This window comes from Jaculus jaculus, chromosome 17 (assembly GCF_020740685.1).
Source record: "Jaculus jaculus isolate mJacJac1 chromosome 17, mJacJac1.mat.Y.cur, whole genome shotgun sequence".
Lineage (NCBI taxonomy): Eukaryota > Metazoa > Chordata > Mammalia > Rodentia > Dipodidae > Jaculus > Jaculus jaculus.
This window is the reverse complement of record NC_059118.1, coordinates 29559517-29579040: the sequence shown is the minus strand read 5'-3', so window position 1 is coordinate 29579040 and position 19524 is coordinate 29559517. Positions and strand designations below refer to the sequence as shown.

Sequence of the window (19524 nt, the reverse complement as noted above, 5' to 3'; positions counted from 1 at the left end):
CCCCACTGCGCCCATTCTCTCTCTCATTGCCTCTTTCTCTCAAATAAATAAATACAATATATATATTTTTTAAAAAAGACATGAGAGGTTTAAGTAACTCTCACCGTCCCAATAAACTTTATTTTTAATAGTTTATTTCTATTATTTATTTATTTATTTATGATAAAGAAAAAGAGAATGGGCATGCCAGGGCCTCTTGCCACTACAAAGAAAGTGTGCATCTGGCTTACGTGGGATCTGGAAAATCAACCTGGGTCCTCAGGCCTCCCAGGCAAGTGCCTTAACTGCTAAGTCATCTCTCCGGCCCTATTTTTTTATTCTTGGTTGTTCCACGTCACATGCTGACCTGAAATACATTACGCAATCTAAAGCCAACCTCAAACTCACAGCAATCCTCCTACCTCAACCTCTGAGTGCTAGGATCAAAGGTGTGTGCCACTACACCCAACCCAATAAACTTTCCTTTAGGCAGTGTCTCACTGCATAGCCCAGGCTGACCTGGAACTCACCCTATAGACCAGGCTGACCTCAAACTCACAGTGATGCTCTTATCTCAGCCTGGGATTACAGGGATGAGTCACCATACCCAGCTTCTTTTCATAGTCTTACATTTGCTTTAATATATGCACCAAACATAACAGTTGGACTTGAAAGAGCTAATAGGTCTAGATATAAGAATAGTAGGAGAGACTGGAGAGATGGTTCAGCATTTAATGGACTTGCATTCAAAGACTTAATGGGGGACTGGAGAGATGGCTTAGTGGTTAAGCAATTGCCTGTGAAGCCTGAGGACCCTGGTTCGAAGCTTGATTCCCGGTACCCACATAAGCCAGATGCACAAGATGGCACATGCATCTGGAGTTGGTCTGCAGTGGCTGGAGGCCCTCATGCACCCAGTCTCTCTCTCTGCCTCTTTCCCGCTCTGTCTGTTGCTCTCAAATAAATAAATAATAAATAAATAAGGCTTAATGGCAGGGCTGGAGAGATGGCTTAGGGGTTAAGACAGTTGCCTGCAAAGCCTAAGGACCCAGGTTCAATTCCCCAGTACCTACATAAAGCCAATGCACAGAGTGGTGCATTGTCTAGAGTTCAGATGCAGTGGAGGAAGGCCATGGTATGTGCCTATTTCTCTCTCTCTCTCTCTTTCTCTGTCCTTGCAAATTAATAATGAAAATATTTTTGGGTTGGAGAGGTGGTTTAGCAGAGGCACTTGCCTACAAAGCCTAAGGACTCATGTTCGACTCTCCAGGTCCATGTAAGCCAGACACACAGTGACACAAGCACACAGGTCGCACATGCACACAAGAGTACATGTGTCTGGAGTTCTATTGCAGTGGCTGGAGGCACTGGTGCACCAATTCTCCCTCTTTCTCTCTCTCCCTTCCCCCCTCTCTCTCTCTCTCTCACACACACACACACACATACACACACACACACTTGCATTGAAAAAAAAAAAGAAAAGAAAGGAAGGCCACTCTATGGGGCTTGCCTCAAAAAACAAAACTTTCTTCCAAGTAACTCATGAAGCCCTCTTTAAATCAGATTATATTTTAAGTCATGCCAAACATATAAATACAAAAGTACTGGAATAATTTCTTGGACAACAGATCATAATGGAATAAAACTAGAACTCAATAATGAGGAAAATTACAGAAATCATACAGAAATGATGGAGCTTGAATAATATAAACCTGAGTATGAGTGAAACCTTGAAGGCATTAGGAAGGCAATTATAAGAAAAGATTAAATGGGAAACAATATAACAAAACCTTTGAGAAATAGAAACAGAAAATGCACCTCTTACTGAAAGGATTTTTTTTCCCCCCAAGACAGGGTCTCATATAGCACACTGTGGTCCAAACATCCTATATAGTGAAGGATGACCTTGACCTTCTATCCTCCTGCCTTCACCTGAGTCTGGGGCATACACAGCAGCGCACAATTTTATGTGGTACCTAGAGTTTCATGTATGCTAGGTAAGCACTCTACAAACTGAGCTGTATTCTGAGCCCTAAAAGGAAATTTATAGCAGGGTTTACAGCTGAAAATCTAATGCTGGGTGTGGAGGTGCACACCAGTAATCAGGCCAGGCAGGGGACCCAGTCTCAAAACAAACTAACAGCTGAAGAGATGGCTTTGTGCTTAAGGGACTTCACTGCGAAACCTAAGTACCCAAGTTTGATTCCCCAGAATCCACTTAAGCACACTATGGTACATGCATCTGGAGTTCATCTACGGTGGCTAGAGGCCTTGGCATGTCCATTCTCTCCTCTCCTCTCTCATAAATAGATAAATAAACAAACACTAACAAAAAATGGTCTTAGAAAAATAAAAGCAACGCCAAACCAAAATCAGTAGACAGATCAGGGCAGAAGTTAATGAAATAGAGACTAACAGAAGACTTTAAAAACACAATACAGGAGCAAGGTGTGATGGCTCACGCCTTTAAACCCAGCACTTGGGAGGCAGAAGTAGGAGGATCACCATAAGTTCAAGTCCACCTAGAGACTACATAGTGAATTCCAGGTCAAGATCTTATCTCAAAAAACCAAAAACAAACACACACACCCAAAATACAGGCCAACCTGATGCCACACATCTTTAATCCCAGCACTTGGAGGAAGAGGTAGGAGGATTGCCATGAGTTTGAAGCCACCATGAGATTACATTCTGACTTCCAGGTCAGCCTGAGCTAGACTGAAACCCTAACTCAGCATGTACATATACACACACAATACAGGCTGGAAATATGGCTTTGAGGTTTAAGGCACTTGTCTATGAAACCTAAGGACCCAGATTCGATTCCCCAGGACCCACGTGAGCACATGCTTCTAGAGTTCGTTTGCAGTTGCTGGAGGTCCATTTTTTCTCTCTCTCTCTCTCTCTCTCTCTCAAATAAATAAAATTGCAAAGAAAAGCACAGTACATGCCAGGTGTGGTGGCCCATGCCTTTAATCCCAGTACTCAGGAGGGGAAGTAGGAGGATCACCTGGAGTTTGACTAGGACTACAGAGTGAGGCCCAGGTCAACCTGGACTACCTTACCTCCAAAAAAAGAAAGAAAGACAAAAACAAAATAAAACAAGCCAGGCTTGATGGCACTTGGCAGGCCATCCTAGACAACAGAGTAAGTTCCAGGCCAGTCTAGGCTAGAGACTTGCTGGAGCAGCTGATGGGAAGAAAGGCTTACAGTTTTGAAGGGAAGTTTCAGCATGACAGAAAAAAAAATCTTCATATCTGCAGCAAGGAGGAAGCAGTAAGAGTGGGCTAACCTTGAAAACCCAGCAGGCTGGACTAATAAACCTCAAGGTATACATCCAGTGACACACCTCCTCCACCAAGACTCCGCCTCCTAAAGGCTCCACTAGCTGGGGATTATCTATGAGGCTTACTCAGAAACACATGAGGTAATGGGGACACTCCACATCCAAAATACCACAGAAAACCTAACCAAAAGGAACAAAAGGGGCTTCATATGCAAGGCACTATGAAATCCAAACTAGAACTGAGCTGGAAGCTTCCTCCCTACTGACTAGCTGTCATAGGGCTGCAAAGTGCTATGCAACTTACTTGAAGTCTACTGTAGTTAACTTCTTACTGAAACAAAACACCCAACCAAAAGCATCTTGTGCTGTTTATTTCAGATTTACAGTTTCTAGGAAAAGCTTCATCATGGTGAAGAAAACACAGTATAAGCAGAAAGCTGTAACATATAGCTGAGTGAAATAGTCTAAGTACTGGGTTTAGAGATGGGTAATACACAAAAAGGTCTGCCCCTAGTGACTCCTCACACCCAAAGTACCACTGGGAGAAAAATCATCAACAGTCTTAACCAGCTGCAGACCCTGCAAGCTACACAACTGGCCAGACAGGCAAGATGTGCTGGCTAGAACAAGAATGAGAAGACAGGCATGATGGCACACACCTTTAATCCCAGCACTCCGGTGACAGCAGGAGGTGGATTGTTGTGAGTTCAAAGCCACCCTGAGTCTACATACTGAGTTCCAGGTCAGCCTGGACTAGAGAGAGACCCTACCTCTAAATAAATAAATAAATAAATAAAGTGAGTGAGTGGGAAAACTGTTATGGGGTTAATGACGGCTCTCTAATTGGATTTGAAGTCCTCTCCAAGGGAAGAAAAGAATGTCTGGTACTGAAATCTGAATCAAAAGCCTATAGCTGGTAAGATCATAGGCACTAAAGACTACTAGTACTAGAAGCTACTACAGTTGGGCTAAATGAATATATTATGTCCACCAAATTTCCCTCAATATTTATGTTCATGCTCATAAACTGATGCTATTCCAGCTTTCCATTAGAGAAGCTTCTCCTTTCAGATGGTAGAGACCACTGGAAGGCTCAAAAGGCGTCAAAATGCTGAAAGTATGTGTACACATGCACACGCACACACACACACACGCACGCACGCACGCATGCACGCAAGCAAGCAAGCAAGCAAATAATAATGAAAAGCAGTAAGAGAGACTAGTTGGAAAGAAGAGAGGATTCAGTCAATGCAGAGTAAAGGTGAAAGGGCCAAAGAGGGTGGTAGGAGAGGATTATGATTAGGACACATTGTGTGTATATATATATATATATATTTTTTTTAAATACCCGCTGCCAGGTGTGATGGTGCACTCTTTTTTATTTAATTTTTATTTATTTATTTGAGAGAGAAAGACAGATAGAGGGAGAAAGAGAGAATGGGCGCGCCAGGGCTTCCAGCCTCTGCAAACAAACTCCAGAAGCGTGCGCCCCCTTGTGCATCTGGCTACCGTGGGACCTGGGGAACTGAGCCTCGAACCGGGGTCCTTAGGCTTCACAGGCAAGCGCTTAACCGCTAAGCCATCTCTCCAGCCCATGTGTATATATTTTAAGGTTGTCTATTAATTTAAAAGCAGGAGAAGGTTTTATTCCAGTGATTCAGGAGAATTCAACATATGCATATCAGTAAACATAATACTGACCTAGACAGACAGCTTAGCAGTTAAGATGTGTGCCTGCAAAGACCAAGGACCCAGGTTCATAAGCCAGATGTACAAGGTAGCACATGCTTCTAGAGTTCATTTAGAGTGGCTGGGAGCCCTGGCACACCATTCTCTCTCTACCTTTCTCATCTCAAATAAATATATAAGTAAAAACTTAAAAGTCAGATGTGGTAGCACCTGCCTTTGATCCCAGCACTTGGAAGGCAGAGGTAGGAGGATCACAGTGAGTTCAAGGCTACCCTGAGACTACATGGTAAATTCCAGGACAATCTGGACTAGAGCAAGACTCTACCTTGGGGAAAAAAAAAAAAACAACCCTTAAAAACAATAAATGTAATACACCATACAAATGGACTGAAGGACAAAAATCACCTGGTCATATCAGTACAGAAAAGTCATTTGACAAAATCCAGCATCCCTTCATGATAAAAGTCAAAAAAAAAACCAAAAAACAAAAAAACAAAAAACCACAAACCTGAGATTAGAAGGACCAAACCTCAACATAGTGACGGCTACTTATGACAAATTATATAGCTAACACTATAATAAATGGGGAAAAACTAAAATCAGGAACAATAAAAAGGATGTCCACTTCTCATACTTTTATTCAATATAGTACCGGAAGTCTTAGCTACAGAAATAAGACAGGAGACACAAATAAAATACAAATGAAAGAAAGAAATAAAATTATTATTTGTAGATAAGAGTCTATACACAAGGGATCCTAAAAGCTACTAGAAAACTATTAATGCTGATTAATGCTTTCAGCAAAGAATCAGGATACAACATAAATTTTAAAATAATAACAGATAGACACCCATGGCTGACAGAGCCATAGACCACAGTGGGAGAAGCTACTCCTATTGCTTGGCTAAACGATCAGCAGCTTTTCAATGTCGGTAACTATTGCAAAGATTCAAAACTCATCGCAGTGCTAAGAAGTGACAGTAGAATATTGAGAGCTGAGAGGTATCTCCACCATACCCTCCCAGGCTCAGGGACCATGACAGAAGAGGTGGTAGAAAGAATATGAGAGCCAAGCCAGATATGGCGGTGCACAACTTCAGTCCCAACACTTGAGAGACAGATACAGGAGGATTGCCATGTCAGAAGTTCAAAACCAGCCTGGGGCTTCAGAGTGAGTTTCAGGTCAGCCAAGACTCAAGTGACACCCTACCTTGGAAACCATCCCCCCCAAAAAAATAATAATTTAAGAGCCAAAGGATGGGGAAGAGTGCACTTTGGGATGCTATCTTCCATACACAAAATGGCTGTGGCATTTCACACCTCACAGTGGTTGATAATACCTACACAAGACCTGCATAATAGAGGGGGCGGGGGGAAGATGATGACATCAAAATTAAAAAAAAAATTTCTTGGAAAAAAGTGCTTCACTGGAAGGGGCTACAGTAGGGAGTAAAGGGAGAGTAGTGAGAAGGTATTATCATCAGGGTACATTATGTATTTAGATCAAGATGACTATAAATAAAACATTAAGATACTCATGAACTGTATGGCTCAATGAATTGCTGTAAAGCAAATTGCAAAGCAAGCTGCCATTCAGACAAGAAACAGTACCGGCTGTGGTAAGCTCATCTTGACATACTTTAACTACACTAGGTGACAGAGTGAGTGAAGCAAGCAGGTTTGGGGCTTTACTAGATTTGTTTTTGCAATGATGGAGATTGAACCCAGGATCTGAATATGCTCTGAGCTACATCAGCCAATCCAAAATTATTTTAGCTCTTTTGGCATGCTTTGTACTTACCATTTGGGTACTACTTTGTTTGTTTATTTCTAATATATTTTACTTATTTATTTGAGAGAAAGAGGGGAGAGGGAAAGAGAGAGAGAATTGGCATGCCAGGGCCTCCAGCCACTGCAAACGAACTCCAGACGCATGTGCCACCTTGTGCATTTGGCTTATGTGGGTCCTGGGGAAATTGAACCAGGATCCTTTGGCTTTGCAGGCAAGTGCCTTAACTGCTGAGCCATCCCTCCAGGCCCCAAGTACATATTTTTGACAGACATCTTACTGTCTCAATGACTGTTTCGTACTGCACTGATGATGTATCTAAGACTCCAGAGTTATGTTCTTTTGAGTATCAGAAAATCTTCCTCCAAATTATTTCTGGTTCTTATTTATAAGGGACACGAGGATGATCAGGAATGACTGTGTAGCAAAGGTACTCACATGTAAATGCTGTGAGAATGAGTCATGAGCCAAACTGTAGGAGTATACGGTGGTGTTAGTGAGTAACCAACAACATCAGATCTAGGAACTGAACCAATGCCAGAAAGCCATCTGGATGGCAAACAGTAATAGGAGGAGAAAATTTGTAAGTAGCTTACAAATTTTGTTGTAAAAAACCACGAACCTAGGCTCTAAATCTTTCAGCTATTTCTGCTGTTATTTTGAAAATAAGTTAGAATATATGCATTTCTTTCCTTTTTTAATGTTTGTGTTTTGCTTTTTTCAAGGTAGGGTCTCCCTCTATCCCTAGCTGACCTGGAACTCACTATGTAATCCCAAAATGACCATGAATTCATAGCAAGCCTACCTCTGCCTCCAAAATGCTAGAATTAAAGGTGTGTACCACCACGCCCAGCTTATACACTTTTTGTTGTCTTCTGAAGTAGGGTCTTGCTCTAGCACATGCTGACCTGGAATTCACTATGTAGTCTCACGGTGGCCTAGAACTCACAGTGATCATCCTACCTCTACCTTACAAGTTTTGAGGAATCTGTCCTGAGTTCTTTGGCTTTGCAGGTAAGTGCCTTAACTGCTAAGCCATCTCTCCTGCTGCCTCTTTTTATTAAATTTGTTTATTTGTAAGCAGAAAGAGAGAGACAAAATAGGTATGCCAGGGCCCCCAGCCACTGCTAACAAACTCCAGATGCATGCACCATTTTGTGCATCTGGCTTTACGTGGGTACTGGGGAATTCAACCAGGTTTTTTGTTAGGCGCTGCAGTCAAGTATCTTAGCCACTGAGCCATCCTCCAGCCCATGTCTATCGATAGGTTTTTTCAACATAAAAAGAGAGTTAGTTTCTCCTATTTGTGTGACTGTTCTCTCACCAGTGCAAGAGGAATGAGATGATAGAGGTAACTCATCATTGTCCTGAAAAGCCCTGATCTGAACTTGGCACAAGTTATCTCCACTCAAAGCTCCTGTGTCCAACCACAATTCCAAGTCTTTATCACAGTGACCTTTGGCATAGTCCTATTTTTTTTTTTCGAGGTAGGGTCTCACAGTGACCTTAAACTCATGACGATTCACCACCCTCTGCCTCCTGAGTGCTGGGATTCAGGGCGTGCGCCACCACACTGGGCTGGTTTCTGACATTCATACTCTTCCTCAATGATTCTGGTGCTTTGAATGTAAAGTGGCCCCACAGAATCATGCGCGCAGTGAAGTGGTCCTATTTGGGAAAGTTGTGGAATCTTTTTTTTTTTAAGAAAGAAAGAGAAAATTGGCACTCCAGGGTCTCAACCACTGAAGTCAAACTCCAGACACTTGTGTCACCTAGTGGGCATGTGCGACCTTGAGCTTGCCTCACCTTCGTGTGTGTGGCTTACGTGGGATCTGCAGAGTAGAAAGTGGGTCCTTAGGCTACACAGGCAAGCACCTTAACTGTTAGGCCATCTCTTCAACCCAACATATTTGTTTATTTTTTGAGGTAGGGTCTCACTCTAGTCCAGGATCACCTGGAGCTCACTATGTAGCCTCAGGGTGGCCTTGAACTCATGACGATCCTCTACCTCCCCAGTGCTGGGATTAAAGGCATATGCCACCCTGCCCAGCCCACTGAGGAATGTGTAGGCAGTGGAGCCTTGCTGGAGAAAGTGGGTCATGGGGTACTGCTTTGAGGTGATATTGCCTAGCCCTGCCTATAGTGTGTACTCCCTCTTTTCTCCTCCTCCTTTCCTCTCTTCCCTTCTTTACCTCCTCCCTGCTGATGTGACACAGACTTCATGCTTCTGCTTCTGGACCAGAATTTTGTTCCAGCAATGAGAAAGTAACTGATACAGTATGAAATTGGAAAAAAAAAAATCATCAAGACTGAAATTCAGAGAGCCAGGCATGGTGGTGCACGCCTTTAATCCTAGCACTAGGGAGGCAGAGGTAGGAGGAACACCAGGAGTTCAAGGGCACCCTGAGACTCCATAGTGAATTCCAGGCCAGCCTGAGCTAGAGTTAAACCCTACCTTGAAAACAAAAAGAAAAAGAAAGAATTCTTTAGAACAGGGGATTTTGCTCACTGGTGAAGAATTGTTAATCATTCACAAAGGCCAAAGTTTAATTAGTTCTGGGACACACACATACAATCTATTTTTTTAAGAGTTACAATGTAGCCGGGCGTGGTGATGCACACCTTTAATCCCCCCCCCCCATACTCAGGAGGCAGATATAGGAGGATCACCATGAGTTCAAGGCCACCCTGAGAATACAGAATGAATTTCAGGTCAGCCTGGGCTAGAGTGAGACCCTACCTCGAAACCTCCCCCCCAAAAAAAACCAGTTAGGATGTGAAAAGGAATATATAAGTAATATGAATCCAACTCAAAATGAACATATAATTAACGAGACATTTTTCAGAAGACCATATAACCCAAACATATATGTGGGAAAATGTTTAATTATTCAACAAGGAAATGTATACAAAAGCCACACTAACAGTCCATTACTAGTTATGCATTCTACCAAAACTTATCCATGGATATCACCATGTACATGAACATTTAAGCTGAAATTTTTCATACAAGCCAAAAGTAACCAAATGTATATTAACAGAACAATAAATAAATTGTACTAGATAGTTTACAATATAAAAAAAATTAAATAAGATAGGAGTGATGGTACATGACTTTAATCCCAGCACCTGGAAAGAGGATCTATGTGAGTTGAGCACACCAGGGCCTCTAGCCACTGCAAACGAAGTCCAGATGCATGCGCCCCTTGTGCATCTGGCTTACAGGGGTCCTGGGGAATCAAACCGAGGTCCTTTGGCTTTGCAGGCAAACACCTTAACCACTAAGCCATCTCTCCAGCCCAACAAAAAATTTTTAACTAAATAAAGCTACAATCTCACTAGTAATGAATCCTACAACATTAAGAGAAACAAAAACGATTACATATGATGCCTTAGGTATTGTATTCTCAGTACTTGGATGGCCAAGCAGGGGTATTGCTGTGAATTTCTATACAGAGTTCCAGTCTACACTGTGTGACCCTATATCAAATAAATGGATAAATGAGTTTCAGGCCAGCCTGATACTAGAGTGAGTGCCAGGTCAGCCTGAGCTAGAATGAAACCTACTCTTGGATGGGGGTGGAGAGGTGGGAGGAAAAGTTTCAATCCTGGGGCAATTCAACCCATACTATATGTTTTATAAAATGATACATAAAATGTTCTGTATATTATGCATAAGGCTAGTAAACTTCATATAAACAAAGTCACATTTACTAATATATGCAACTATTCAACATGCTTTTATATTGAAAAACTCTTCGGAGAACAAGGCACCCATTTACATTGCCCTTTATGTACTACTTCCTCTATCATGTGGCAGTCAAAAGGCTAAGTGAGATGCCGGCAGCATAAAAACACTGTTCGGAAAGGTCATGGTATGCAGACAGCTAGAATTCCTTTCATAATATCCTTACTGTCTATGGAAAACTATATGACAATTTGGCCAATTATTTTCTGAGTAAAAGCAAAACACACATCACAGTATCAAAGGACCAGAACTGTAGGCATTCAATATCTTCTTTATGAACATTATTTCTACTGTATAAACATTCAATACATATTAATAAAAAAGAACCCTGAGGGGGAAAAATAGAACTGAAGGAAGAACACTAGCTCCTCCAAAGATCTGGAGGGCAAGTTTAAACTGTACCTCTGTTCATTCGGAGTTTATATAACATTACATGAAGCCTGTAAAGAAAAATTTTCAAATTAAAACAGGTCACTGCCAGGCTTGGTGGCACATACTGAAATCCTAACACTGGGAAGGAAGGTAGGAAAAAGGGGAACTGGGCTACAAAGAACCCATGTTCAACTCTCCAGATCCCACGTAAGCCAGATACACAAAGTAATACAAGGATGCATGGTCACACATGCATACTAGGTGGTGGACCCATATTGAGTTTGACATTTTCTTTTAGTTTTTCAAGGTAGAGTCTCACTCTAGTCCAGAATGCACTATGTAGACTCAGAGTGGCCTTGAATTCACAGTGATCCTCCTACTCTGCCTCCACTTTTTTCCTCCCACCCTGAGAAGAAGTGACAGAGGAATGTTTAGCACTGTAACATCTCTATCACCCCCACCAATGTTCAAGGTCCCTGGCAGAAGGAATGTAAGGAAAGGTAGGACTGCTTACAAAGCATTCTTCCAGACACAAAATGGCCTGAATATCCATAACATCACAATGTATGACAATACCTACAAAAGACCAGTATAATAGAGCAAAAGATGATGACAACAAAATAAGAGAGTGATTGAGAGGACGAGGGATATCATGGACAATGGATTTGTGAAGGGAAAAGTAGGGGAGGGAAAGGAATTATCATGGTTTATTGTCTATAATTATGGAAGTTGTCAATAAAAGCCAAGTTAAAAAAAATAAAATAAATATAAAAGAATTAAAACTACAAAATTATGCAGGAGGATCAGTTCAGGCTACCCTGAGACTATTATAGTGAATTCCAGGTCAGCCTGAACTACAGTGAGACCCTACCTCAAAAAAAAACAAAACATGGGCTGGAGAGATGGCTTAGCGGTTAAGCGCTTGCCTGTGAAGCCTAAGGACCCCGGTTCGAGGCTTGTTTCCCCAGGTCCCACGTTAGCCAGATGCACAAGGGGGCGCACGCGTCTGGAGTTCGTTTGCAGAGGCTGGAATCCCTGGCGCGCCCATTCTCTCTCTCTCCCTCTATCTGTCTTTCTCTCTGTGTCTGTCGCTCTCAAATAAATAAATAAATAAAAATTAAAAAAAAAATATTTAAAAAAAAAAAAACAAAAAAAACTACAAAATTAGCCAGGCATGATGGCGTGATGCCTTTAATCCCGGCACTCGGGAGGCAGAGAGGTAGGACTGCCACGAGATCGAAGTCATCCTGAGCTAGAATGAGACCCTACCTCTAAAACACACACACACAGCCTACAAAATTAGATACCTACCTCAAAATGACAGTCCCCATTTCAGTCTTCTAGGAAAGATTACATTACTTAGTTTTTAAATGAAGTTTTCATGGATGACTTTTTCAGATTAGAAGATAAACTGCAAAAACAAGATTGAAAACAAAGTATTAAAGCAGGGAGACAATATTAAAACTGTATTACTGATAAACTGTTTAACTGCTTACAACTATACACATTTTAAAATACAAGCTAAAGGTATAATGAGTTGAAAGATCTTGTATTATGTTTACCATGTTTTTCTTTACTTTGGTAAATTTTTAAAAATTTACTTATTTGGTATAATCCTTTCCAGACTTCTGTGTAAGTAGGAAGAAACTCAGTAGCAAAGGCCAGTAAGCTAGAAAAGAGAGATAAAGTGAACAGAAAGGAAGGGAGGGGGGTACTCAGCAGGATGGCATTGTATATATGTAAGTAGAAGAACACATTAATGGGGGTGAGAAGGCCTAACTGAGGTCAGGGGAAAGGCGAGGGAGGTCTAATCACAATCTAAGAGGATATAAATAAATCATATGGAAACCTACTTTTTTGGACAATGGAACACTCAGGAGCCATAGATTGATACTAGAAAATGTTCAGTGCCAGGGATGGGATACCTTCCAGTGAGTTATTAGCCACAGAGGTCCCTGATGCCCCCAAAACATTACAGACCATTGCCAAGGCCCTTGGTTTTCCACCATGAATAGACGGTAAGACCCTACTGTTGAAGACTCCACATACTTGGGCTGCAAGGTCACTGAAAAATCCTGCCAGAACTGAGCTGATAACCTCCTCCATGTAGACCAGCTGACAGAAAGCTGGAAGAAACCATTCTGCATGCATTTCAATGGGAGAAAGAGAAATCACCAGTGAAGATACTCAACAGTGGACACTGCAAGCCTTACATTTTGCCAGCCAGGTCAAATGAGCCAATGGGTGCAACAGTGGCACGTCTGTCACGGTGGAAACCAACTGTCCTCTAATTGGACTGGAGGCCCACTCCATGGGAAGGAATACATACCTGATAATGAAAACCTAAAACAAGGGTAGTCATGAGCCCTAAGGGTATATCATCTGCTGCTGTCTGGCTAAATGTATATACTATACTTATCAAACTTCCCAGGAAGCACATCTCAATGTTCATACCCATATATTAATGCTACTCTCACTTTTAGTTGAGAACATTCTCTTTTCAGATGGCAGTGACCTTGGGATGACTCAGAAGGCATCATGGTGCTGGGAAGAAGTGACAGAGGAGTGCTCAGCACTACAATGTCTCTATCACACCTTCCAAGGCTCAGGGTTCATTGTGGAAGAGGTAGCAGAATGAATGTAAGAGCCAAAGAAAGGGTAAAGCTCCTTACAACATGATCCTTCAGACACAAAATGGCCTGGATATCCATGACCTCACAGTGTCTGACACTGCCTACACAAGACCATCATAATAGAAGGAAAAGATGATGACATCAAAATAAAAGACTGATTGAGAGGAGGGGGGGATTTGATGGAAAATGGAGTTTCAAAGGGGAAAGTGGGGGGAGGGGGCATTACCATGGGATATTTTTTATAATCATGGAAACTGTTAATAAAAAAAATTAGGGCTGGAGAGATGGCTTAGCGGTTAAGCGCTTGCCTGTGAAGCCTAAGGACCACGGTTCGAGGCTCGGTTCCCCAGGTCCCACGTTAGCCAGATGCACAAGGGGGCGCATGTGTCTGGAGTTCGTTTGCAGAGGCTGGAAGCCCTGGCGCGCCCATTCTCTCTCTATCCCTCTATCTGTCTTTCTCTCTGTGTCTGTCGCTCTCAAATAAATAAATAAAAAACTTAAAAAAAAATTAAAAGAATTTTTTTCAATATAAAAAATCTACTTATTTAAATGTATGCATGTATGCAATAAAGGCAAGTCAGGGCCTCTTGCTACTGCAAACAAATGCCAGATGTTTGTGCCATTTTCTGTATCTGGCTTACGTGGCTGGCTGGGGAACTGAACCTGGGACAGCAGGCCTTTCAAGCCAGCACCTTTAACCTCTGAGCCATGTTCCCGTCCATTTTTTTTTATTTATTTTTTATTTTTTTGGGGGGTTTTTTGAGGTAAGGTCTCACTCTGGTCCAGGCTGACCTGGAATTAACTCTGTAGTCTCAGGGTGGCCTTGAACTCATAGCGATCCTCCTACCTCTGCCTCCCAAGTGCTGGGATTAAAGGCGTGCGCCACCACGCCCGGCTAAAAGCACACGAGCGCCCCCTTGTGTCTCGGGCTTGCCTACGTCCCGGAGACTCGAACCGGCGTCCTTTGACTTCACAGTCACAGCCAAAGGCTCTAACCTCTAAGCCATCTTACGGTTCCCGTCCACTTTTTAAAATCAGTTGTCTTTTTATTAGTTATGAGGCCTTATATATTCAGGATCAAGTTAGGGTACATAATCTGCAGAGTATCATACAAAATAAAATTTCCAAATCTTTTTTACCAATATAGTACCAAAGGAAAGGAAAGAAAAGCTTTGGAAGCCAAAAGTCCAAGGTTGAAAGGGGTCTGTCAGCTACTTTCTTGCTTCCCACAACACTGTGACTTCAAAAACCTTAGAAAAGCACTCCCCCAAAAATGAGCTCAACCACCATACTAGCATCAAGTTTTCCCTGACCACTGAGCAAAAAGAAGACAATGACATTCATAATCATTACAGATGTCACTCAGGCTATGAAGCTCAGTAATGCTGACACTGCAAAGGTAATCCTTATGTGTGTATATGCATGTCATGCTGTGTATGTGGAGGGCAAAGGATAACTTCAAGGTGTCTGTGCTCCAATATCTAAGACAAGGTCTCTTCCTGCTGAAAACAAACAAACTGCTAGTCTACAAAAAAAGGTCAGACTAGCTGGCCTGAAAGCTTCATATTCTCCTGGCTTTATCTTCCATTGGCACAGGTGGGTTGAGAGCAGAAATGCATGGACCACTCTGCAACTGGCTTTATTTGGATGCTAGAGAATTGAATCCTGGCCAATAGGTTTTTACAAGCAAGCATCTTTAACCACTGAGCCATCTCCTCAGCCCTTATTTAATTGCAAGAAGAGAGAGCATGTCTTGTGCCAGAGCTTCTTGCTCTGGTTTTACATGGGTACTAGGGAATTGAACCCAGGCTGTACAAACAGGTGCCTTTAACTGCTGACCCCCAGTTTCTTTTTTTTTTTTTTTTTTTGGTTTTTCGAGGTAGGGTCTCACTCTGGTCTAGGCCGACCTGGAATTAACTCTGTAGTCTCAGGGTGGCCTTGAACTCATGGCGATCCTCCTACCTCTGCCTCCCGAGTGCTGGGATGAAAGGCATGTGCCACCAAGCCCGACAACTGCTGACCCCCAGTTTCTAAATTTATAGTAAAAACACATGGATGGGCTGGAGAAATGGCTTAGTGGTGAAGGTGCTTGCCTGCTAAGCCTAAGGACCCTGGTTTGATTCCCCAAGACCCATGTAAGCCAGATGCACAAGGGGGCACATGTGTCTGGAGCTCATTTGCAGTGGCTAGAGGCCCTCGCATGCCCATTCTCTTTCTCTCTATCTGCCTCTTTCTCTCTCAAATAAATAAAATAAAAAACACATGGTCAATTTATAGGCAACAGGATAGGTTATCTATTTGTGAATACACACATCTATATACATTTTATTCTTTCATTACTGAGAGTTACTAAAATACCCCAAACTCTACCATCTTTATATGTATATATGTGTGTATATATAGAGAGATACGTATTTTATACAGATATATATTTATATTTTTATATAGAAAGACATATATTTTTTTCTCCCTCAAGGTAAGGTCTCACTCTAACCGTGGAATGCACTCTGTACTCTCAGGGTGGTCTCAAATTCACAGTGATCCTATGACTTCTGCCTCCCCACCACTGGGATTAAAGGTGTGTGCCAACACATCTGGCTTTTTTTTTTAATTTACTTAATTTTTTTTTAATTTTTGAGGTAAACCCAACAGTCTTTTTTTTTTTTTTTTTGTCCTTTTTTAATATAAGAGTGAGAGAAAGAAAGAGAATTGGCACGTCAGGGCCTCTAGCCACTGCAATCAGACTTCTGATGTGCACACCCCCTTGGGCACATGTGCGACCTTGTGCACTTCTGTGTATATATCTTATGTGGGACTTGGAGAGATCAACATGCATCCTTAGGCTTTGCAGGCAATCAGAAGCAGCAAGAGCCTTAACTGCTAAGCCATTTCTCCAGCCCTTTGTTTTTCTTAGTTTTTTGAGGTAGGATCTCACTCTAGCTCAGGCTGACCTGGAATTCACTATGTAGTCTCAGGGTGTCCTTGACCTCATGGTTATCCTCCTGCCTCAGCCTCCCAAGTGTTGGGATTAAAGGCACATGCCACCACACACACCTTACCACTTTACCTTCACAACTTCCCATTTATCCTTTTTTTTTTTAAAGGTAGGTTCTCACTCTAGCCCAGAATTACCTGGAGCTTACTCTTAAAGCCCATATTGGTCTCAAACTCAGTGATTTTCCTGCCTCAGTCTGCCAAGTGAAGACATTATGTGATTATAGGCATGAGACACCATGCCAGCTCATTTTCTCTTTATGTTTTTCTGAACTTTTTCTAGCCCTTGATGTTAAATATCAAACAGCTATGACCCTGGCAGATCCTCTTCACTAGCTTCAAATGTGAGCCATCTACCTGACACTTTCACTCACATATGTGAAGGCATTTCAAAGTGAGCAAAAACAAAGTGTTACTAGTCTCCTGCTCTGCTGTCCCTCAAACAGCACCACAGATCAAACAAAAACAAACAAGCAGGGCATGGTGGATGATGCTAATCACAGCACTTGGGAAGCAGAGGTAGGAGGGCTGCTGTGAGCTGGAAACTACAGAATTAATTCCAAGACACCCTGTTAAAGCAAGACCCTACCTCAAGCATAGCAAAGTTTCCTCACCATCTACAGCCGCTGACAGTATTAGTTAGCATTTTTCATCCAGATTTCTTAACTGTGCTATCCTAGCAGCATTCTAATTAATTCATTTCTTTGCTTCCTCTCTTGCCTCTCTGAACTTACCTGTGCCAGAATTTGCTTTACACAGCTTATGTCAGATCCGCCCTTAAAATCTCCCACAGCTTCCCATGACAATGCTATCTCAGTTGCAAATATGAGCTTCTATGAGCCACATGATAGTAAAAATGACCTACAGAAACCCTGTACAATCTGGGGTCTGTCTACCTCTGACCTCATCTTCCACTCTCCTTTTCAATGATTCACTGGTTTTGCTTTCTCTTCCTCACACTTTTTTTTAAAAAATATGTTATTTATTTATAAGAGAGAATGGGCACACCAGAGCCTCTAGCCACAACCTCTAGACACATGGGCTGGGGAAGTTGAATCCAGGTCCTTAGCCTTTGAAGGCAAGTACCTTAATCACTTAGCCATCTCTCCAGCCCTCCCTCATAGTTTTTTACTGGGTCTTTGCCCTGGATCTTGTAATACTAACATTCATGTCCCAACTGGAAAGCAGTCTCTCCTGAGAGACTTACTGTACACTACCAGATTTATAACCAATGTCATAGCTACCATATTAGTTATCAACTTCATAATGCTATCATTAATCAGAATTCTCATTTCTTAATTTACTAGTCTATTTCGTCTACTGGAAAAAAAAAAAAAAACAGGCAAAGTCTCAATAGCTTGGGATCTATCTAACTCAATTGTTTTTTCAAACAATCCCACTAAGTCCAAAATAACTTGGAAAACACCCGTACACAACTCCACACCAAAAAGAACAAATTCAGAAAGGATATTTTCTATGTCAAGTTGGGTATAGTAGCTCATCCCTGTAATTGCAGCACACCCGAGGTTGAGATAGGAGGATGAACATGAGTAAATTCAAGATCTGGGCTACAGAACAAGTTCTAGACCATATTCAACACTCTGTACGAAAGTAAGAGGCCATGAAGATTTCTTCTTCATTTTAAGGCATGCTTTCACTCTACCCCAATATTTTTATTGAAATTAGCTAGTTTACTAATATGTACATACATAGAGGTAAAATTTAGGGGGTAGAGACATGGCTTAGCAGTTATGAGATTTGCTTGCAAAGCCAAAGGACTCATGTTCGATCACCTAGGTCCCACTTAAACCGGATGAACAAGACGGTGCATGCATCTGGAGTTCATTTGCAGCTGCTGGAGGCTCTGGTGTGCCTATTCTTTCCCTCTATTTCTTTCTCTCTCTCTCTCTCTCTGTGTGTCTCTCTCTATTTCTCTCTATCTGATTCTCTGTCTCTCTCAAATGAATAAATAAAATACAAACAAAAAAATGTTTAGGTCAGGCAAGTGGCGCATGCCTTTAATCCCAGCACTCAGAAGGAAGTGGTAGGAGGATCGCCATCAGTTTGAGGCCACCCTGAGACCACATAGCGAATTCCAGGTCAGCCTGAGCTAGAGTAAAACCCTACCTCAAAAAAAATTTGGGGGCCGGGCGTGGTGGCGCACACCTTTAATCCCAGCACTCGGGAGGCAGAGGTAGGAGGATCACCCTGAGTTCAAGGCCACCCTGAGACTCCATAGTGAATTCCAGGTCAGCCTGGACCAGAGTGAGACCCTACCTCAAAAAACTAAAAAAAAAAAAAAAAAAGAACAGAAAAAAAATGAGGTGGGGGGGCTGGAGAGATGGCTTAGCAGTTAAGTGCTTGCCTGTGAAGCCTAAGGACCCCGGTTCGAGGCTCAAATCCCCAGGACCCACGTTAGCCAGATGCACAAGGGGGCGCACATGTATGGAGTTAGTTTGCAGTGGCTGGAGGCCCTGGTGCACCCACTCTGTCTCTCTCTATCTGCTTCTTTCTGTCTGTCTGTTGCTCTCGATAAATAAATAAGTTGGAGGCTCTGAATGAGCTTCTCTGTAAAAAAAAAAATTTTAATTTATCAAAATTCTCTAGGACCCCAATGTGTGTATATGCATGCTGGTGCACATGCATGCGCTATTGCACGTTTTGTGAATGAGTGTTGAGGCAACAAGGCTAACCTTTCCCACCATCAAAGGCCAGGGATCTCTGTCCACGCTCTCCCAGTGCTGAGATTACAGGCATGTGCTACCACACCTACCTTTTATAAAGGTTATGGAGACCAAAGCCGATTCTCAAGTTTGCAAGGCATGCCTTTCACTGAGTGAGCCATCTCCCCGGGCCTACTCCCAGCTTTGCTTTGTTTTTTTTTTTGGTTTTTCGAGGTAAGGTATCACATTAGCCCAGGCTGACCTGGAATTCACCATGTAGTCTCAGGGTGGCCTCAAAATCATGGCAATCCTCCTACCTCTGTCTTCTGAGTGTTGGGATTAAAGGTGTGCACCACCATCTCTGGCCTGCT

General features: G+C 42.3%; 1 protein-coding gene across 2 annotated transcripts in view; it reads right to left on the bottom strand.

Moving 5' to 3' along the window:
- Nucleotides 1–12278, bottom strand: part of Pik3cb (phosphatidylinositol-4,5-bisphosphate 3-kinase catalytic subunit beta) — a 115132-nt gene extending 102854 nt beyond the window's left edge. For both annotated transcript variants that reach the window (XM_004664363.3, XM_045136997.1), the window contains exon 1: nt 12175–12278. The gene's annotated coding sequence lies outside the window, so the exon portion shown is untranslated. The remainder of the gene's footprint in view (nt 1–12174) is intronic.
- Nucleotides 12279–19524: the final 7246 nt, after the last annotated feature.